The 22,118-nt window shown below is 43.8% G+C and overlaps 4 non-coding genes and 1 pseudogene across 4 annotated transcripts; all 5 read left to right on the top strand.

The window, feature by feature from the left end:
• Positions 1 to 2,457: 2,457 nt before the first annotated feature.
• On the top strand, positions 2,458 to 2,650 carry LOC138693511 (U2 spliceosomal RNA). The gene has a single exon (XR_011330350.1). It is a non-coding gene; the product is annotated as a U2 spliceosomal RNA (small nuclear RNA).
• A 3,935-nt stretch (positions 2,651 to 6,585) lies between these two features.
• Positions 6,586 to 6,778, top strand: LOC138693512 (U2 spliceosomal RNA). Its single transcript, XR_011330351.1, has one exon. It is a non-coding gene; the product is annotated as a U2 spliceosomal RNA (small nuclear RNA).
• Positions 6,779 to 10,713: 3,935 nt separating this feature from the next.
• LOC138693513 (U2 spliceosomal RNA) lies at positions 10,714 to 10,906 on the top strand. Its single transcript, XR_011330352.1, has one exon. It is a non-coding gene; the product is annotated as a U2 spliceosomal RNA (small nuclear RNA).
• Positions 10,907 to 14,841: 3,935 nt separating this feature from the next.
• Positions 14,842 to 14,988, top strand: LOC138693535 (U2 spliceosomal RNA; annotated as a pseudogene).
• A 3,515-nt stretch (positions 14,989 to 18,503) lies between these two features.
• LOC138693524 (U2 spliceosomal RNA) lies at positions 18,504 to 18,690 on the top strand. The gene has a single exon (XR_011330363.1). It is a non-coding gene; the product is annotated as a U2 spliceosomal RNA (small nuclear RNA).
• The last annotated feature ends 3,428 nt before the right edge of the window (positions 18,691 to 22,118 follow it).

Raw genomic sequence — 22,118 nt, forward strand, 5'->3', positions numbered from 1 at the left:
TAAGAATTAATGCGAGGAATGTAACATCGGCCTATCGTAGGCAGCAGTAGCAAGTTCAGTGTACTTGCGCGAGAATAACTCCGACAGCATTCGCTAGAGGGCAGGTGTACGTAATTTAGACACACGTCATTACAATTTATAATCTGTATTGTGATTAATTGAAATACAAATGGTATGCGCACTCTATTCGAAAGATATGGCAGTACAGCTTTAGCGAGAGTCCCTTTAGAAGATGGTGTATCGAACTGTATATCTAAATGGAGCGGAGTTTGTTAATAACCCGCATATGGCAGGTGCTGTTGTAGAATTAAATAGATCCCGACGGCACGTGATCGGTTTTTCTTCTCGGTCTTTTGGCTAAGATCGAAGTGTAGTATATGGGACTGTTCCTCAGCCTATTGTCCAAGATGAAATTCTGTTGATCTCTGAATTTCCTTGATGGGCGTTTAGCTGATATGGTGTGATGGAGGTATTCATTGTTGTTGGGTTTTCGGATTATATCCGAATGTGATGTCGTATTTGCGACTTTCTTGGGTTTTTGCCTGAGCTGAGGTAGAAAAAATGTTCATCATATCCGATCTAACTTAGTGGCCTGGCCTGGCCTGGCCCTTTGACTGAGATGAACATGTAGGACTCATATATGCGGTAGCTTCTTGGAATTAGGTTGAGATCGAATTCGCAACAATATAAGGAATTTCAGGGCAATTCTATTATTGTTTTTCTTTCATTCTTGACAGTATGTCGTGCATTTGGCCTTAAAAATTAGAAATACAGTATAACACAACGTATGCGAGTCGTGTGTTGGAATTTAGTATCGGTGGGCAGTTAGGGGTTCGACGTACGTATGCTGGCGAAATTGCGTGAGTTTTGAGAGCAATAATAATCGCCTGCGTGATTTTACTCTCCCGGATAGCCGATAATTATAAATGCATCGACTGAAGTTCGGTTACCCTGCCGTTCCAAGTGATCGGCTACAAATTTCTTAATGTGAGAATTTTTAATGACATGCAGTTTCGGAAGCCATAGACATCCCTGTTTAAAACAGAATAGCTGCGTTGAGAAAAAATACAGACTTCTCGTCCCTGCGAACAAGAAAGAATCATGTCAGGTGTTCCGTGGTTGGTCAGGGTACGCCAAGCTCGTTACTGTGGCATTATAGCGGAATTGATAAATAGAAGAAGAAGACGGTGACGAAGAGGAGAAGAAGAGTGGTGTGCACAGTATTAAACTGGAAATGGGGAAGGATAGATTGACTGTCATTGGAAATACTAAAAATGATTTAATATTTGTTACCAGTTGTGAGGAGCAATTTGATGAGAATTTGTGAAAAGAAAAATGACATAAATGCATTTAAATCGTAAAATTTGTAACTGTAATCAGAATTCTTAGTATACATGTACTTAATGTACGTAATTATACAGGAAATGAATATGATGTCTGAGAAGAAGTGAATGAATGTGTGCGCTTGTAATGTGGGAACGTTTGTTAATTTGGTGGTAACGATCTGAACCTGTACTGCCGTTATGTAAGAAATAGTTGATATGGAACATGGGAGATCACGTGTACATACGTATTTTCCAGACACGCTGAGTTTAGAGTACTAATAACGTTAGGTAGAAACTTAATAATATGCTTTTGTTCAGATTGGGAATCGTTTTGAAATGAATGTTTGAGGACGTCATGTTACCCATTTGAAATGAAGAAGAAAGAGCCGAGGAGACCTAGCCTCTTACATCAGCACTTGGATGCGTTGTAAATATTATTGTTGATTTAGTAGCCTACAGCATGCATCATAGCGGTATAAATGTTCGTGTTGATCATAGTCTAGTCGTTATATACTAATCCGTGGCACGACAGACCATGAAGGACCATGACCGAGCAACCGGCTGCTGAACTCACGTCAACATGCCGAAGCAGAGGTGGACGATCATGAAACCAAAATGGAAGTATCGTGTGGTTAGCACGATGAATCCCCCAGCCGTTATAGAGCTGGCTTTATTTCGCCACCTATCGTAGCTCCCCAAGTGCACCACGATGCTGGGTGGGCACCGGTCCCATACACTGGCCGAAGCCATGAGTACTCGGAATAGCCCGGATTCCATGACGGGAATCCTAGGGAGGATGTCTTAGACCACGGCGCGGGACCTAGTTTAATAGGGATGCTGGCGTATTATGAGCGAGGGTAACGCCAACAGCAGGCGCTAGATGGCAGACACACGTAATGTGCACGCGTGGCATAATAATTCATTGTATTTCGTAATTAATTTTACTTGATATCCGAATGCAGGTGAAGTGCGCACTCTGAATGCGCATGAGACGATAGTAGTTCTGTTCAGAGAGTCTTGCTATGATATTTTGTAATGAATTTAATTTCTGAGGCCAGCGGGATAAGTTCGCGTCCCGTCTGTGACAGGCGTCGTTGTAAGATTAATTGTGTCGCGACGGGCGTCGTTTGGCATCGCTTCTCGGCCTTTTGGCTAAGATCAAAGTGTAGTATCTGTTCTTATCAGCTTAATATCTGATACGTCCTGCATTGCAGGACCAGAATATTAAACTGATTTTTGGAAAATGACGGAGTGCTAGGAGCTTGCTCCACCTCTGTCACGGGTTGGCCCGGTATTGCAGTGCTTCCGGGATCGGCCCATTTAATCGCTATCATGTAGTGTTGTATTTGTGTATGTATATATGTACGGCAATAAAATTATGTAAGATGGCTGCGGATGCTTGGCGGAACTTTATGTTTCGTATTAATTCTCTGCGATATCAGATGTATTTATTGTACGATACAAGTATTGAAAGTGTGTTTGTGCGAAGGAATATGTAGCAGCATTAAGGAGATTAAATGAACGGTACAAAATTCGAAGTACAGCAGCAATGACCGATCCTCTGAACAGGTAGGCTCAAGAGAAAAGTATTTTAATATTATGGACACTGTAACATAATCTTCTACACCTCGCCACAAATAAATCTCAAATATTCTCATTCACTACAGCGGAAGGAACAATTTGATTACATGTGCTCATATCCGCAGCCTTTTCCCTACGGAGATACATCACATTGCCACCATACAGACTGATTAAAATGAACATCTAGTAACGAATAATTCCATTATTCTAAAAACGTTGTACCTTACCTCGCCACCGTTTGGATTTGTGATGTAGTGATATTGTGTTCGACTGGAGCAGAGCGGGTCATATTCAACATAATTTCAATTATTGTAGGTAATATAGTAGTTTTTCTCGGAATGAAGCGTCACGTCTCCGCTGTGGGGAAAGCTACAGACGAAGTTAACAGCCGTTCCAGACAATTGAAAATTAAATTAGTTAAATCTAAAATCTGAAGAAACTTTGCAAGCTGAAACGGTTTATGTGAGACGATAAAAAGAGATGCGAAGTAATATTATATTGTAGTTTATGGCAATTTGCGAAATGAATAGAGAAGCCTAATATTATTCCTATAGTGAGTGACTTGTGTAGGCGGGGATGTTGTGAAAGGAGTTGAAGTTGGACAATGAATTTATATTTGTGGGCACGGGTTAACGTTGGTTGTTGGGATGAATGAATCGCTCAGTAATTCTGAAGCTATGATTGTCACAGGCATAATTGGGAAATCTATGCGAAAAATAGTGTGAACGAGTGCTTTAAATGTCGGTGAATATTCGCTGCGTAGTGGCAAAGTATTGCGAGCGCTTAAGTGCTCATAGCTCAACACTTCGGAAATATGGTTCATAGAAACTATAATACAGCGATGTCAGACAGGGACTAAACGGAGCTGAGCGCTCCACTAGACGGGTTTCGTGCTCCGGTGTTTCCACAGACACAAGCAAGTTCATGCTCCGATCTAGCTCCACAAACGGTATTGGAGCTTACAAATCTGACACTACTGCTATAATAACACAATGAATGTTGCAATGCAGTAAATTCTGTGTAGTTACCATCTGTTGTTTGACTAGTTGTCTCAAGAGCTGGACGCTAGTTTCCGTGCTGTCGCTCCGCTTGAATGAAATTAAGCTGATCTCTGTCTCTTTCTTTTCTTTTTCCTTTATCACAAAAAGTTCATTATTTAAGGATATGATTGCCGTTTCTATAGGTGCGGCAACCGCGGTTAGATAGTTTTCGATCGCTATATTAAGAATTAATGCGAGGAATGTAACATCGGCCTATCGTAGGCAGCAGTAGCAAGTTCACTGTACTTGCGCGAGAATAACTCCGACAGCATTCGCTAGAGGGCAGGTGTACGTAATTTAGACACACGTCATTACAATTTATAATCTGTATTGTGATTAATTGAAATACAAATGGTATGCGCACTCTATTCGAAAGATATGGCAGTACAGCTTTAGCGAGAGTCCCTTTAGAAGATGGTGTATCGAACTGTATATCTAAATGGAGCGGAGTTTGTTAATAACCCGCATATGGCAGGTGCTGTTGTAGAATTAAATAGATCCCGACGGCACGTGATCGGTTTTTCTTCTCGGTCTTTTGGCTAAGATCGAAGTGTAGTATATGGGACTGTTCCTCAGCCTATTGTCCAAGATGAAATTCTGTTGATCTCTGAATTTCCTTGATGGGCGTTTAGCTGATATGGTGTGATGGAGGTATTCATTGTTGTTGGGTTTTCGGATTATATCCGAATGTGATGTCGTATTTGCGACTTTCTTGGGTTTTTGCCTGAGCTGAGGTAGAAAAAATGTTCATCATATCCGATCTAACTTAGTGGCCTGGCCTGGCCTGGCCCTTTGACTGAGATGAACATGTAGGACTCATATATGCGGTAGCTTCTTGGAATTAGGTTGAGATCGAATTCGCAACAATATAAGGAATTTCAGGGCAATTCTATTATTGTTTTTCTTTCATTCTTGACAGTATGTCGTGCATTTGGCCTTAAAAATTAGAAATACAGTATAACACAACGTATGCGAGTCGTGTGTTGGAATTTAGTATCGGTGGGCAGTTAGGGGTTCGACGTACGTATGCTGGCGAAATTGCGTGAGTTTTGAGAGCAATAATAATCGCCTGCGTGATTTTACTCTCCCGGATAGCCGATAATTATAAATGCATCGACTGAAGTTCGGTTACCCTGCCGTTCCAAGTGATCGGCTACAAATTTCTTAATGTGAGAATTTTTAATGACATGCAGTTTCGGAAGCCATAGACATCCCTGTTTAAAACAGAATAGCTGCGTTGAGAAAAAATACAGACTTCTCGTCCCTGCGAACAAGAAAGAATCATGTCAGGTGTTCCGTGGTTGGTCAGGGTACGCCAAGCTCGTTACTGTGGCATTATAGCGGAATTGATAAATAGAAGAAGAAGACGGTGACGAAGAGGAGAAGAAGAGTGGTGTGCACAGTATTAAACTGGAAATGGGGAAGGATAGATTGACTGTCATTGGAAATACTAAAAATGATTTAATATTTGTTACCAGTTGTGAGGAGCAATTTGATGAGAATTTGTGAAAAGAAAAATGACATAAATGCATTTAAATCGTAAAATTTGTAACTGTAATCAGAATTCTTAGTATACATGTACTTAATGTACGTAATTATACAGGAAATGAATATGATGTCTGAGAAGAAGTGAATGAATGTGTGCGCTTGTAATGTGGGAACGTTTGTTAATTTGGTGGTAACGATCTGAACCTGTACTGCCGTTATGTAAGAAATACTTGATATGGAACATGGGAGATCACGTGTACATACGTATTTTCCAGACACGCTGAGTTTAGAGTACTAATAACGTTAGGTAGAAACTTAATAATATGCTTTTGTTCAGATTGGGAATCGTTTTGAAATGAATGTTTGAGGACGTCATGTTACCCATTTGAAATGAAGAAGAAAGAGCCGAGGAGACCTAGCCTCTTACATCAGCACTTGGATGCGTTGTAAATATTATTGTTGATTTAGTAGCCTACAGCATGCATCATAGCGGTATAAATGTTCGTGTTGATCATAGTCTAGTCGTTATATACTAATCCGTGGCACGACAGACCATGAAGGACCATGACCGAGCAACCGGCTGCTGAACTCACGTCAACATGCCGAAGCAGAGGTGGACGATCATGAAACCAAAATGGAAGTATCGTGTGGTTAGCACGATGAATCCCCCAGCCGTTATAGAGCTGGCTTTATTTCGCCACCTATCGTAGCTCCCCAAGTGCACCACGATGCTGGGTGGGCACCGGTCCCATACACTGGCCGAAGCCATGAGTACTCGGAATAGCCCGGATTCCATGACGGGAATCCTAGGGAGGATGTCTTAGACCACGGCGCGGGACCTAGTTTAATAGGGATGCTGGCGTATTATGAGCGAGGGTAACGCCAACAGCAGGCGCTAGATGGCAGACACACGTAATGTGCACGCGTGGCATAATAATTCATTGTATTTCGTAATTAATTTTACTTGATATCCGAATGCAGGTGAAGTGCGCACTCTGAATGCGCATGAGACGATAGTAGTTCTGTTCAGAGAGTCTTGCTATGATATTTTGTAATGAATTTAATTTCTGAGGCCAGCGGGATAAGTTCGCGTCCCGTCTGTGACAGGCGTCGTTGTAAGATTAATTGTGTCGCGACGGGCGTCGTTTGGCATCGCTTCTCGGCCTTTTGGCTAAGATCAAAGTGTAGTATCTGTTCTTATCAGCTTAATATCTGATACGTCCTGCATTGCAGGACCAGAATATTAAACTGATTTTTGGAAAATGACGGAGTGCTAGGAGCTTGCTCCACCTCTGTCACGGGTTGGCCCGGTATTGCAGTGCTTCCGGGATCGGCCCATTTAATCGCTATCATGTAGTGTTGTATTTGTGTATGTATATATGTACGGCAATAAAATTATGTAAGATGGCTGCGGATGCTTGGCGGAACTTTATGTTTCGTATTAATTCTCTGCGATATCAGATGTATTTATTGTACGATACAAGTATTGAAAGTGTGTTTGTGCGAAGGAATATGTAGCAGCATTAAGGAGATTAAATGAACGGTACAAAATTCGAAGTACAGCAGCAATGACCGATCCTCTGAACAGGTAGGCTCAAGAGAAAAGTATTTTAATATTATGGACACTGTAACATAATCTTCTACACCTCGCCACAAATAAATCTCAAATATTCTCATTCACTACAGCGGAAGGAACAATTTGATTACATGTGCTCATATCCGCAGCCTTTTCCCTACGGAGATACATCACATTGCCACCATACAGACTGATTAAAATGAACATCTAGTAACGAATAATTCCATTATTCTAAAAACGTTGTACCTTACCTCGCCACCGTTTGGATTTGTGATGTAGTGATATTGTGTTCGACTGGAGCAGAGCGGGTCATATTCAACATAATTTCAATTATTGTAGGTAATATAGTAGTTTTTCTCGGAATGAAGCGTCACGTCTCCGCTGTGGGGAAAGCTACAGACGAAGTTAACAGCCGTTCCAGACAATTGAAAATTAAATTAGTTAAATCTAAAATCTGAAGAAACTTTGCAAGCTGAAACGGTTTATGTGAGACGATAAAAAGAGATGCGAAGTAATATTATATTGTAGTTTATGGCAATTTGCGAAATGAATAGAGAAGCCTAATATTATTCCTATAGTGAGTGACTTGTGTAGGCGGGGATGTTGTGAAAGGAGTTGAAGTTGGACAATGAATTTATATTTGTGGGCACGGGTTAACGTTGGTTGTTGGGATGAATGAATCGCTCAGTAATTCTGAAGCTATGATTGTCACAGGCATAATTGGGAAATCTATGCGAAAAATAGTGTGAACGAGTGCTTTAAATGTCGGTGAATATTCGCTGCGTAGTGGCAAAGTATTGCGAGCGCTTAAGTGCTCATAGCTCAACACTTCGGAAATATGGTTCATAGAAACTATAATACAGCGATGTCAGACAGGGACTAAACGGAGCTGAGCGCTCCACTAGACGGGTTTCGTGCTCCGGTGTTTCCACAGACACAAGCAAGTTCATGCTCCGATCTAGCTCCACAAACGGTATTGGAGCTTACAAATCTGACACTACTGCTATAATAACACAATGAATGTTGCAATGCAGTAAATTCTGTGTAGTTACCATCTGTTGTTTGACTAGTTGTCTCAAGAGCTGGACGCTAGTTTCCGTGCTGTCGCTCCGCTTGAATGAAATTAAGCTGATCTCTGTCTCTTTCTTTTCTTTTTCCTTTATCACAAAAAGTTCATTATTTAAGGATATGATTGCCGTTTCTATAGGTGCGGCAACCGCGGTTAGATAGTTTTCGATCGCTATATTAAGAATTAATGCGAGGAATGTAACATCGGCCTATCGTAGGCAGCAGTAGCAAGTTCACTGTACTTGCGCGAGAATAACTCCGACAGCATTCGCTAGAGGGCAGGTGTACGTAATTTAGACACACGTCATTACAATTTATAATCTGTATTGTGATTAATTGAAATACAAATGGTATGCGCACTCTATTCGAAAGATATGGCAGTACAGCTTTAGCGAGAGTCCCTTTAGAAGATGGTGTATCGAACTGTATATCTAAATGGAGCGGAGTTTGTTAATAACCCGCATATGGCAGGTGCTGTTGTAGAATTAAATAGATCCCGACGGCACGTGATCGGTTTTTCTTCTCGGTCTTTTGGCTAAGATCGAAGTGTAGTATATGGGACTGTTCCTCAGCCTATTGTCCAAGATGAAATTCTGTTGATCTCTGAATTTCCTTGATGGGCGTTTAGCTGATATGGTGTGATGGAGGTATTCATTGTTGTTGGGTTTTCGGATTATATCCGAATGTGATGTCGTATTTGCGACTTTCTTGGGTTTTTGCCTGAGCTGAGGTAGAAAAAATGTTCATCATATCCGATCTAACTTAGTGGCCTGGCCTGGCCTGGCCCTTTGACTGAGATGAACATGTAGGACTCATATATGCGGTAGCTTCTTGGAATTAGGTTGAGATCGAATTCGCAACAATATAAGGAATTTCAGGGCAATTCTATTATTGTTTTTCTTTCATTCTTGACAGTATGTCGTGCATTTGGCCTTAAAAATTAGAAATACAGTATAACACAACGTATGCGAGTCGTGTGTTGGAATTTAGTATCGGTGGGCAGTTAGGGGTTCGACGTACGTATGCTGGCGAAATTGCGTGAGTTTTGAGAGCAATAATAATCGCCTGCGTGATTTTACTCTCCCGGATAGCCGATAATTATAAATGCATCGACTGAAGTTCGGTTACCCTGCCGTTCCAAGTGATCGGCTACAAATTTCTTAATGTGAGAATTTTTAATGACATGCAGTTTCGGAAGCCATAGACATCCCTGTTTAAAACAGAATAGCTGCGTTGAGAAAAAATACAGACTTCTCGTCCCTGCGAACAAGAAAGAATCATGTCAGGTGTTCCGTGGTTGGTCAGGGTACGCCAAGCTCGTTACTGTGGCATTATAGCGGAATTGATAAATAGAAGAAGAAGACGGTGACGAAGAGGAGAAGAAGAGTGGTGTGCACAGTATTAAACTGGAAATGGGGAAGGATAGATTGACTGTCATTGGAAATACTAAAAATGATTTAATATTTGTTACCAGTTGTGAGGAGCAATTTGATGAGAATTTGTGAAAAGAAAAATGACATAAATGCATTTAAATCGTAAAATTTGTAACTGTAATCAGAATTCTTAGTATACATGTACTTAATGTACGTAATTATACAGGAAATGAATATGATGTCTGAGAAGAAGTGAATGAATGTGTGCGCTTGTAATGTGGGAACGTTTGTTAATTTGGTGGTAACGATCTGAACCTGTACTGCCGTTATGTAAGAAATACTTGATATGGAACATGGGAGATCACGTGTACATACGTATTTTCCAGACACGCTGAGTTTAGAGTACTAATAACGTTAGGTAGAAACTTAATAATATGCTTTTGTTCAGATTGGGAATCGTTTTGAAATGAATGTTTGAGGACGTCATGTTACCCATTTGAAATGAAGAAGAAAGAGCCGAGGAGACCTAGCCTCTTACATCAGCACTTGGATGCGTTGTAAATATTATTGTTGATTTAGTAGCCTACAGCATGCATCATAGCGGTATAAATGTTCGTGTTGATCATAGTCTAGTCGTTATATACTAATCCGTGGCACGACAGACCATGAAGGACCATGACCGAGCAACCGGCTGCTGAACTCACGTCAACATGCCGAAGCAGAGGTGGACGATCATGAAACCAAAATGGAAGTATCGTGTGGTTAGCACGATGAATCCCCCAGCCGTTATAGAGCTGGCTTTATTTCGCCACCTATCGTAGCTCCCCAAGTGCACCACGATGCTGGGTGGGCACCGGTCCCATACACTGGCCGAAGCCATGAGTACTCGGAATAGCCCGGATTCCATGACGGGAATCCTAGGGAGGATGTCTTAGACCACGGCGCGGGACCTAGTTTAATAGGGATGCTGGCGTATTATGAGCGAGGGTAACGCCAACAGCAGGCGCTAGATGGCAGACACACGTAATGTGCACGCGTGGCATAATAATTCATTGTATTTCGTAATTAATTTTACTTGATATCCGAATGCAGGTGAAGTGCGCACTCTGAATGCGCATGAGACGATAGTAGTTCTGTTCAGAGAGTCTTGCTATGATATTTTGTAATGAATTTAATTTCTGAGGCCAGCGGGATAAGTTCGCGTCCCGTCTGTGACAGGCGTCGTTGTAAGATTAATTGTGTCGCGACGGGCGTCGTTTGGCATCGCTTCTCGGCCTTTTGGCTAAGATCAAAGTGTAGTATCTGTTCTTATCAGCTTAATATCTGATACGTCCTGCATTGCAGGACCAGAATATTAAACTGATTTTTGGAAAATGACGGAGTGCTAGGAGCTTGCTCCACCTCTGTCACGGGTTGGCCCGGTATTGCAGTGCTTCCGGGATCGGCCCATTTAATCGCTATCATGTAGTGTTGTATTTGTGTATGTATATATGTACGGCAATAAAATTATGTAAGATGGCTGCGGATGCTTGGCGGAACTTTATGTTTCGTATTAATTCTCTGCGATATCAGATGTATTTATTGTACGATACAAGTATTGAAAGTGTGTTTGTGCGAAGGAATATGTAGCAGCATTAAGGAGATTAAATGAACGGTACAAAATTCGAAGTACAGCAGCAATGACCGATCCTCTGAACAGGTAGGCTCAAGAGAAAAGTATTTTAATATTATGGACACTGTAACATAATCTTCTACACCTCGCCACAAATAAATCTCAAATATTCTCATTCACTACAGCGGAAGGAACAATTTGATTACATGTGCTCATATCCGCAGCCTTTTCCCTACGGAGATACATCACATTGCCACCATACAGACTGATTAAAATGAACATCTAGTAACGAATAATTCCATTATTCTAAAAACGTTGTACCTTACCTCGCCACCGTTTGGATTTGTGATGTAGTGATATTGTGTTCGACTGGAGCAGAGCGGGTCATATTCAACATAATTTCAATTATTGTAGGTAATATAGTAGTTTTTCTCGGAATGAAGCGTCACGTCTCCGCTGTGGGGAAAGCTACAGACGAAGTTAACAGCCGTTCCAGACAATTGAAAATTAAATTAGTTAAATCTAAAATCTGAAGAAACTTTGCAAGCTGAAACGGTTTATGTGAGACGATAAAAAGAGATGCGAAGTAATATTATATTGTAGTTTATGGCAATTTGCGAAATGAATAGAGAAGCCTAATATTATTCCTATAGTGAGTGACTTGTGTAGGCGGGGATGTTGTGAAAGGAGTTGAAGTTGGACAATGAATTTATATTTGTGGGCACGGGTTAACGTTGGTTGTTGGGATGAATGAATCGCTCAGTAATTCTGAAGCTATGATTGTCACAGGCATAATTGGGAAATCTATGCGAAAAATAGTGTGAACGAGTGCTTTAAATGTCGGTGAATATTCGCTGCGTAGTGGCAAAGTATTGCGAGCGCTTAAGTGCTCATAGCTCAACACTTCGGAAATATGGTTCATAGAAACTATAATACAGCGATGTCAGACAGGGACTAAACGGAGCTGAGCGCTCCACTAGACGGGTTTCGTGCTCCGGTGTTTCCACAGACACAAGCAAGTTCATGCTCCGATCTAGCTCCACAAACGGTATTGGAGCTTACAAATCTGACACTACTGCTATAATAACACAATGAATGTTGCAATGCAGTAAATTCTGTGTAGTTACCATCTGTTGTTTGACTAGTTGTCTCAAGAGCTGGACGCTAGTTTCCGTGCTGTCGCTCCGCTTGAATGAAATTAAGCTGATCTCTGTCTCTTTCTTTTCTTTTTCCTTTATCACAAAAAGTTCATTATTTAAGGATATGATTGCCGTTTCTATAGGTGCGGCAACCGCGGTTAGATAGTTTTCGATCGCTATAATAAGAATTAATGCGAGGAATGTAACATCGGCCTATCGTAGGCAGCAGTAGCAAGTTCACTGTACTTGCGCGAGAATAACTCCGACAGCATTCGCTAGAGGGCAGGTGTACGTAATTTAGACACACGTCATTACAATTTATAATCTGTATTGTGATTAATTGAAATACAAATGGTATGCGCACTCTATTCGAAAGATATGGCAGTACAGCTTTAGCGAGAGTCCCTTTAGAAGATGGTGTATCGAACTGTATATCTAAATGGAGCGGAGTTTGTTAATAACCCGCATATGGCAGGTGCTGTTGTAGAATTAAATAGATCCCGACGGCACGTGATCGGTTTTTCTTCTCGGTCTTTTGGCTAAGATCGAAGTGTAGTATATGGGACTGTTCCTCAGCCTATTGTCCAAGATGAAATTCTGTTGATCTCTGAATTTCCTTGATGGGCGTTTAGCTGATATGGTGTGATGGAGGTATTCATTGTTGTTGGGTTTTCGGATTATATCCGAATGTGATGTCGTATTTGCGACTTTCTTGGGTTTTTGCCTGAGCTGAGGTAGAAAAAATGTTCATCATATCCGATCTAACTTAGTGGCCTGGCCTGGCCTGGCCCTTTGACTGAGATGAACATGTAGGACTCATATATGCGGTAGCTTCTTGGAATTAGGTTGAGATCGAATTCGCAACAATATAAGGAATTTCAGGGCAATTCTATTATTGTTTTTCTTTCATTCTTGACAGTATGTCGTGCATTTGGCCTTAAAAATTAGAAATACAGTATAACACAACGTATGCGAGTCGTGTGTTGGAATTTAGTATCGGTGGGCAGTTAGGGGTTCGACGTACGTATGCTGGCGAAATTGCGTGAGTTTTGAGAGCAATAATAATCGCCTGCGTGATTTTACTCTCCCGGATAGCCGATAATTATAAATGCATCGACTGAAGTTCGGTTACCCTGCCGTTCCAAGTGATCGGCTACAAATTTCTTAATGTGAGAATTTTTAATGACATGCAGTTTCGGAAGCCATAGACATCCCTGTTTAAAACAGAATAGCTGCGTTGAGAAAAAATACAGACTTCTCGTCCCTGCGAACAAGAAAGAATCATGTCAGGTGTTCCGTGGTTGGTCAGGGTACGCCAAGCTCGTTACTGTGGCATTATAGCGGAATTGATAAATAGAAGAAGAAGACGGTGACGAAGAGGAGAAGAAGAGTGGTGTGCACAGTATTAAACTGGAAATGGGGAAGGATAGATTGACTGTCATTGGAAATACTAAAAATGATTTAATATTTGTTACCAGTTGTGAGGAGCAATTTGATGAGAATTTGTGAAAAGAAAAATGACATAAATGCATTTAAATCGTAAAATTTGTAACTGTAATCAGAATTCTTAGTATACATGTACTTAATGTACGTAATTATACAGGAAATGAATATGATGTCTGAGAAGAAGTGAATGAATGTGTGCGCTTGTAATGTGGGAACGTTTGTTAATTTGGTGGTAACGATCTGAACCTGTACTGCCGTTATGTAAGAAATAGTTGATATGGAACATGGGAGATCACGTGTACATACGTATTTTCCAGACACGCTGAGTTTAGAGTACTAATAACGTTAGGTAGAAACTTAATAATATGCTTTTGTTCAGATTGGGAATCGTTTTGAAATGAATGTTTGAGGACGTCATGTTACCCATTTGAAATGAAGAAGAAAGAGCCGAGGAGACCTAGCCTCTTACATCAGCACTTGGATGCGTTGTAAATATTATTGTTGATTTAGTAGCCTACAGCATGCATCATAGCGGTATAAATGTTCGTGTTGATCATAGTCTAGTCGTTATATACTAATCCGTGGCACGACAGACCATGAAGGACCATGACCGAGCAACCGGCTGCTGAACTCACGTCAACATGCCGAAGCAGAGGTGGACGATCATGAAACCAAAATGGAAGTATCGTGTGGTTAGCACGATGAATCCCCCAGCCGTTATAGAGCTGGCTTTATTTCGCCACCTATCGTAGCTCCCCAAGTGCACCACGATGCTGGGTGGGCACCGGTCCCATACACTGGCCGAAGCCATGAGTACTCGGAATAGCCCGGATTCCATGACGGGAATCCTAGGGAGGATGTCTTAGACCACGGCGCGGGACCTAGTTTAATAGGGATGCTGGCGTATTATGAGCGAGGGTAACGCCAACAGCAGGCGCTAGATGGCAGACACACGTAATGTGCACGCGTGGCATAATAATTCATTGTATTTCGTAATTAATTTTACTTGATATCCGAATGCAGGTGAAGTGCGCACTCTGAATGCGCATGAGACGATAGTAGTTCTGTTCAGAGAGTCTTGCTATGATATTTTGTAATGAATTTAATTTCTGAGGCCAGCGGGATAAGTTCGCGTCCCGTCTGTGACAGGCGTCGTTGTAAGATTAATTATGTCGCGACGGGCGTCGTTTGGCATCGCTTCTCGGCCTTTTGGCTAAGATCAAAGTGTAGTATCTGTTCTTATCAGCTTAATTTTTGCTACCGCCACCAACCTCATCATGGCCGACCGGGAAGTGGATCACACAAACGTACTGTTGGATGTGCCGCTGCGACCACCTTTTGCTTGCACCGCCTGCCTGCCTGTGCCGAGGAACTACAGGGACCACAACGGCCTCGCCAGGCACTTGAAGAAGGAACACCAGATGCGCCTCTCCTTCCGCTGCGTTGGATGCAATAGGGAGTTCGAGCAGCTGAAATGCGCCAAGGCGCACATCAACAAGTCGCCTGCCTGCGCCGAGGCGTCTGCTGCTCAGCCCGATCCTGTTGACGTGGCATCGCTGCCCATCCGGCGGATACCTCTTGGACACCGCAGAACACCAGCGAGGACGACTAACCAAGAGGACAGCATTGCTGCAAGCCCCGCCGAGGGAAGCGATGCTGCGGCCGCGGAATCCAACAGGGGTGGTGCCGGTGATTCCGCGAATGTTGCCAACGACTGCTGCGACTCTGCCCCGAGCACCTCCGGTCACCAGCTCGGCGGTGTCGCATGTTCCGATGCACAACCCTGTGATGAGCCAGTGCAAGCATCGGAATCCTCTGCGACTACCGCCGAGCCCAGCGCCCAGGACTCGGAAGCCACCGCCGCAGCCCCCGAGACCGGAGAGTCTACCGAGTCCACTGCTCGGGCACAGATGACACCCGCGCAGCAGCAATGGGTCGCGCGCCTCGGCTCTGTGGACGCGGCAGAGGGGTTAGAAACTCTTCTAGCCGCTCTCATCGCCGAGGTACAGGAGCAGAACGTGGGACCCCAGCAACACCGCGACACCGAGGAACCGGCACCACACCGCCAACGCACGGACCCGAGGAGACGACGACGTCGGAGACAATCAGGAGACGCATACGACCCCGCATCGGCATCGAGGATCCAGCGGTTGTATCGACGCAACCGGGGACGGGCATTCCGCGAGATCACTGCCAGCAAATCGCCTTACTGTCAGCTCCAGAAAGCGGAGCTACATGAACATTTTTCGGCAGTATTTAGGCGTCGTGATCGCGAGGAGCTGCCCGCCCCCGAAGAGCTGCCGATCCTCGACTCCCCCGAAGACAAGGACCCTTTGAGCCCATCGTTCACACCGGAGGAAGCCTGGAACCGGCTCCGTAGATGTCAAGACACCGCACCCGGATCTGACAACCTGCGGTACGGAGCCTGGCGCCGATTCGACACCGGGTGCCATATCATCTCCGCCCTATTCAACGCAGTCCGCCGCCTCGACCACATCCCGGCGGACTGGAAGCGGTCGACCACCATTCTACTTCACAATTGGGGGGCGGAGGAGGATATCTCGAATTGGCGCCCCATCGCACTCTCAAACACGGTGGGCAAGCTCCATGCGTCGTGCATCGCAGCAAGGCTCACGGAGTGGTGCCGTCGGCACGACCGGATCTCCCCAGCGCAGAAGGGCTTTATGCCCTACGAGGGCTGTATTGAACACAACTTTGTGCTTCAAACAGCCATCCAGAACGCGAGGCGCAATCGAGCAGAAATTGCAGTCGCCTGGCTCGACCTGCAAAACGCGTTCTGCTCAGTCCCACACTCCACCATCTGGGACTGCCTCCACTGGATCGGCCTGGGGGAAGATTCGATCCGAGTCGTGCAGAAACTTTACGACGGCAGCACCACCAACATCAGAAGCTCCGAGGGCCTGACCGACGACGTGGAAGTTGCTTCAGGGGTGAAGCAGGGCTGCCCACTGAGCCCAATAATATTCAACATAGTGATGGAGTCGATCATCCGGGCGGTCACCCAGCTCAACATGGGCTACGTTCTCCACGGCGAGGTATTCTCAGTCCTCGCCTACGCCGACGACATTGCCATCCTATCATCGTCGGCAGCTGGACTCCAGAACATGCTGGACGTGACCGCCACGATGGCTCAGTGGGCGGGTTTGGACTTCAACGTCCGGAAGTGCTCTTCACTCCACGTCGACGGTAAGAAGCACGCTGCGCGACGCACTGTCTTCACAATTCGGGGAGAGCCAATGGAAGACCTAGACGAGAGCGGGGTCTATGAACACCTGGGGGTCCCAACGGGATTCCAGAAGCAGCCATCTGCCGGGGACACCATCCGCTCACTTCTCAGCGACCTCGACAAGATCGACAAGTCGCTGCTCGCACCTTGGCAGAAACTCGACGCCGTGAACACCTACGTGCTGTCGAGGCTGGCCTTCCACCTCAAAGCCGGGGCAGTGCCGAAGAAGCCACTTACGCAGCTAGACAACAAGCTAAAACAACTTGGCAAGAAGTGGCTGCACCTGCCCCAGAGGGCCAGCGCCGAGGTGCTGTATCTCCGTCATCAGTGGGGAGGAATGAATCTGCTCCCCACGAACGTCATAGCGGATGTGTCCCAGGCAGTACACGGGCTGCGTCTCCTGACGAGTCCCGACGTCACCACAGCGCGCCTGGCGAGGGCGTCCCTGGAGGAGGTCGTCAGGAAGAAGCTGCTGCGCAACCCAACAACAGAGGAGATAGCAGCATTCCTGACGGGCGCCACGGAGGGGGACTTCCAGCGAGACAGCGGGGACATCTCGTCCGCCTGGACGAGACTTCGCTCAGCGACGAGGCGCCTCCGCTCGAAACTCGACGTGTACTGGACGTCGCAGGACCAAGACCTCGTCCTCCAACTCCACGGCGCCAACCTCCATCGGCAGCAGGCAGAAGGCGTTCTGAAGGACGGTGTTCGACACTTCTATCTGTCCCGACTCCTAGCCAAACCCGACCAGGGAAAGGTAAGTGACGTCACCACCTTAGCCTCTGCATCCAACCACTTCATGAGGGGTGGAAACTACACCAGGTTTGCGGAATGGAGATTCATCCATCGAGCTCGCCTGGGTGTGGTTCCATTGAATGGTTGCCGAAGGTTTGGTGGTGGCGACAAACGCTGTCGTCGATGTGGAGCCGCCAATGAAACCCTTCCTCACGTCCTGAATCACTGTCCCCCTCACCTTGTCACCATGACCCGCAGGCACAACGCCGTCCTAGACCGCCTCACCCGGGCCATGAACAAGTCAGGCTCGAAGGAGATTTACTCCAACCAGCCCCTGCCCAACTACGAGGGTTCGGAGAGACCGGATCTTGTTGTTGTCGACAGGGACGAGAGGACGGTATTCATTCTAGACGTCACCATTCCTTTCGAAAACCGTTATACGGCTTTCGAAATTGCCAGAAACACTAAAATTCAAAAATACCAGAACTTGGCGGCCCACTTCGAACGGCAGGGTTTCCGCACTTCGGTCGATGCATTTGTAATCGGCTCTCTGGGCGGGTACGATCCGGCTAACGAAAATGCTCTCCGTCACCTGGGCATCTCCCATGCGTACGCAGTACTTATGAAGAGGCTCATGGTGTCGGACACAATTCGATGGAGTCGGGACATATATGTCGAACACGTGACAGGCCACCGACAGTATGAATGATATGTGCTGGATAGTGAAGTGATCGTGAAGTGCGTCAAGGACATATAATTGTTCTATTATTATATGCTTTTTTCTTCTAAAAAAAAAAAAAAAAAAAAAAGAACACAAAGAACAATTTAATTATTGTCCTGTTACATATTATATTATTATTATTGTGCATACTCTTGTATTTACAAGTATTATCTAAATAAATTTAATCTGTTCTTATCAGCTTAATATCTGATACGTCCTGCATTGCAGGACCAGAATATTAAACTGATTTTTGGAAAATGACGGAGTGCTAGGAGCTTGCTCCACCTCTGTCACGGGTTGGCCCGGTATTGCAGTGCTTCCGGGATCGGCCCATTTAATCGCTATCATGTAGTGTTGTATTTGTGTATGTATATATGTACGGCAATAAAATTATGTAAGATGGCTGCGGATGCTTGGCGGAACTTTATGTTTCGTATTAATTCTCTGCGATATCAGATGTATTTATTGTACGATACAAGTATTGAAAGTGTGTTTGTGCGAAGGAATATGTAGCAGCATTAAGGAGATTAAATGAACGGTACAAAATTCGAAGTACAGCAGCAATGACCGATCCTCTGAACAGGTAGGCTCAAGAGAAAAGTATTTTAATATTATGGACACTGTAACATAATCTTCTACACCTCGCCACAAATAAATCTCAAATATTCTCATTCACTACAGCGGAAGGAACAATTTGATTACATGTGCTCATATCCGCAGCCTTTTCCCTACGGAGATACATCACATTGCCACCATACAGACTGATTAAAATGAACATCTAGTAACGAATAATTCCATTATTCTAAAAACGTTGTACCTTACCTCGCCACCGTTTGGATTTGTGATGTAGTGATATTGTGTTCGACTGGAGCAGAGCGGGTCATATTCAACATAATTTCAATTATTGTAGGTAATATAGTAGTTTTTCTCGGAATGAAGCGTCACGTCTCCGCTGTGGGGAAAGCTACAGACGAAGTTAACAGCCGTTCCAGACAATTGAAAATTAAATTAGTTAAATCTAAAATCTGAAGAAACTTTGCAAGCTGAAACGGTTTATGTGAGACGATAAAAAGAGATGCGAAGTAATATTATATTGTAGTTTATGGCAATTTGCGAAATGAATAGAGAAGCCTAATATTATTCCTATAGTGAGTGACTTGTGTAGGCGGGGATGTTGTGAAAGGAGTTGAAGTTGGACAATGAATTTATATTTGTGGGCACGGGTTAACGTTGGTTGTTGGGATGAATGAATCGCTCAGTAATTCTGAAGCTATGATTGTCACAGGCATAATTGGGAAATCTATGCGAAAAATAGTGTGAACGAGTGCTTTAAATGTCGGTGAATATTCGCTGCGTAGTGGCAAAGTATTGCGAGCGCTTAAGTGCTCATAGCTCAACACTTCGGAAATATGGTTCATAGAAACTATAATACAGCGATGTCAGACAGGGACTAAACGGAGCTGAGCGCTCCACTAGACGGGTTTCGTGCTCCGGTGTTTCCACAGACACAAGCAAGTTCATGCTCCGATCTAGCTCCACAAACGGTATTGGAGCTTACAAATCTGACACTACTGCTATAATAACACAATGAATGTTGCAATGCAGTAAATTCTGTGTAGTTACCATCTGTTGTTTGACTAGTTGTCTCAAGAGCTGGACGCTAGTTTCCGTGCTGTCGCTCCGCTTGAATGAAATTAAGCTGATCTCTGTCTCTTTCTTTTCTTTTTCCTTTATCACAAAAAGTTCATTATTTAAGGATATGATTGCCGTTTCTATAGGTGCGGCAACCGCGGTTAGATAGTTTTCGATCGCTATATTAAGAATTAATGCGAGGAATGTAACATCGGCCTATCGTAGGCAGCAGTAGCAAGTTCACTGTACTTGCGCGAGAATAACTCCGACAGCATTCGCTAGAGGGCAGGTGTACGTAATTTAGACACACGTCATTACAATTTATAATCTGTATTGTGATTAATTGAAATACAAATGGTATGCGCACTCTATTCGAAAGATATGGCAGTACAGCTTTAGCGAGAGTCCCTTTAGAAGATGGTGTATCGAACTGTATATCTAAATGGAGCGGAGTTTGTTAATAACCCGCATATGGCAGGTGCTGTTGTAGAATTAAATAGATCCCGACGGCACGTGATCGGTTTTTCTTCTCGGTCTTTTGGCTAAGATCGAAGTGTAGTATATGGGACTGTTCCTCAGCCTATTGTCCAAGATGAAATTCTGTTGATCTCTGAATTTCCTTGATGGGCGTTTAGCTGATATGGTGTGATGGAGGTATTCATTGTTGTTGGGTTTTCGGATTATATCCGAATGTGATGTCGTATTTGCGACTTTCTTGGGTTTTTGCCTGAGCTGAGGTAGAAAAAATGTTCATCATATCCGATCTAACTTAGTGGCCTGGCCTGGCCTGGCCCTTTGACTGAGATGAACATGTAGGACTCATATATGCGGTAGCTTCTTGGAATTAGGTTGAGATCGAATTCGCAACAATATAAGGAATTTCAGGGCAATTCTATTATTGTTTTTCTTTCATTCTTGACAGTATGTCGTGCATTTGGCCTTAAAAATTAGAAATACAGTATAACACAACGTATGCGAGTCGTGTGTTGGAATTTAGTATCGGTGGGCAGTTAGGGGTTCGACGTACGTATGCTGGCGAAATTGCGTGAGTTTTGAGAGCAATAATAATCGCCTGCGTGATTTTACTCTCCCGGATAGCCGATAATTATAAATGCATCGACTGAAGTTCGGTTACCCTGCCGTTCCAAGTGATCGGCTACAAATTTCTTAATGTGAGAATTTTTAATGACATGCAGTTTCGGAAGCCATAGACATCCCTGTTTAAAACAGAATAGCTGCGTTGAGAAAAAATACAGACTTCTCGTCCCTGCGAACAAGAAAGAATCATGTCAGGTGTTCCGTGGTTGGTCAGGGTACGCCAAGCTCGTTACTGTGGCATTATAGCGGAATTGATAAATAGAAGAAGAAGACGGTGACGAAGAGGAGAAGAAGAGTGGTGTGCACAGTATTAAACTGGAAATGGGGAAGGATAGATTGACTGTCATTGGAAATACTAAAAATGATTTAATATTTGTTACCAGTTGTGAGGAGCAATTTGATGAGAATTTGTGAAAAGAAAAATGACATAAATGCATTTAAATCGTAAAATTTGTAACTGTAATCAGAATTCTTAGTATACATGTACTTAATGTACGTAATTATACAGGAAATGAATATGATGTCTGAGAAGAAGTGAATGAATGTGTGCGCTTGTAATGTGGGAACGTTTGTTAATTTGGTGGTAACGATCTGAACCTGTACTGCCGTTATGTAAGATATGGAACATGGGAGATCACGTGTACATACGTATTTTCCAGACACGCTGAGTTTAGAGTACTAATAACGTTAGGTAGAAACTTAATAATATGCTTTTGTTCAGATTGGGAATCATTTTGAAATGAATGTTTGAGGACGTCATGTTACCCATTTGAAATGAAGAAGAAAGAGCCGAGGAGACCTAGCCTCTTACATCAGCACTTGGTTGCGTTGTAAATATTATTGTTGATTTAGTAGCCTACAGCATGCATCATAGCGGTATAAATGTTCGTGTTGATCATAGTCTAGTCGTTATATACTAATCCGTGGCACGACAGACCATGAAGGACCATGACCGGGCAACCGGCTGCTGAACTCACGTCAACATGCCGAAGCAGAGGTGGACGATCATGAAACCAAAATGGAAGTATCGTGTGGTT

Source organism: Periplaneta americana, chromosome 17, assembly GCF_040183065.1.
Source record: "Periplaneta americana isolate PAMFEO1 chromosome 17, P.americana_PAMFEO1_priV1, whole genome shotgun sequence".
NCBI classification, from domain to species: Eukaryota; Metazoa; Arthropoda; class Insecta; order Blattodea; family Blattidae; genus Periplaneta; species Periplaneta americana.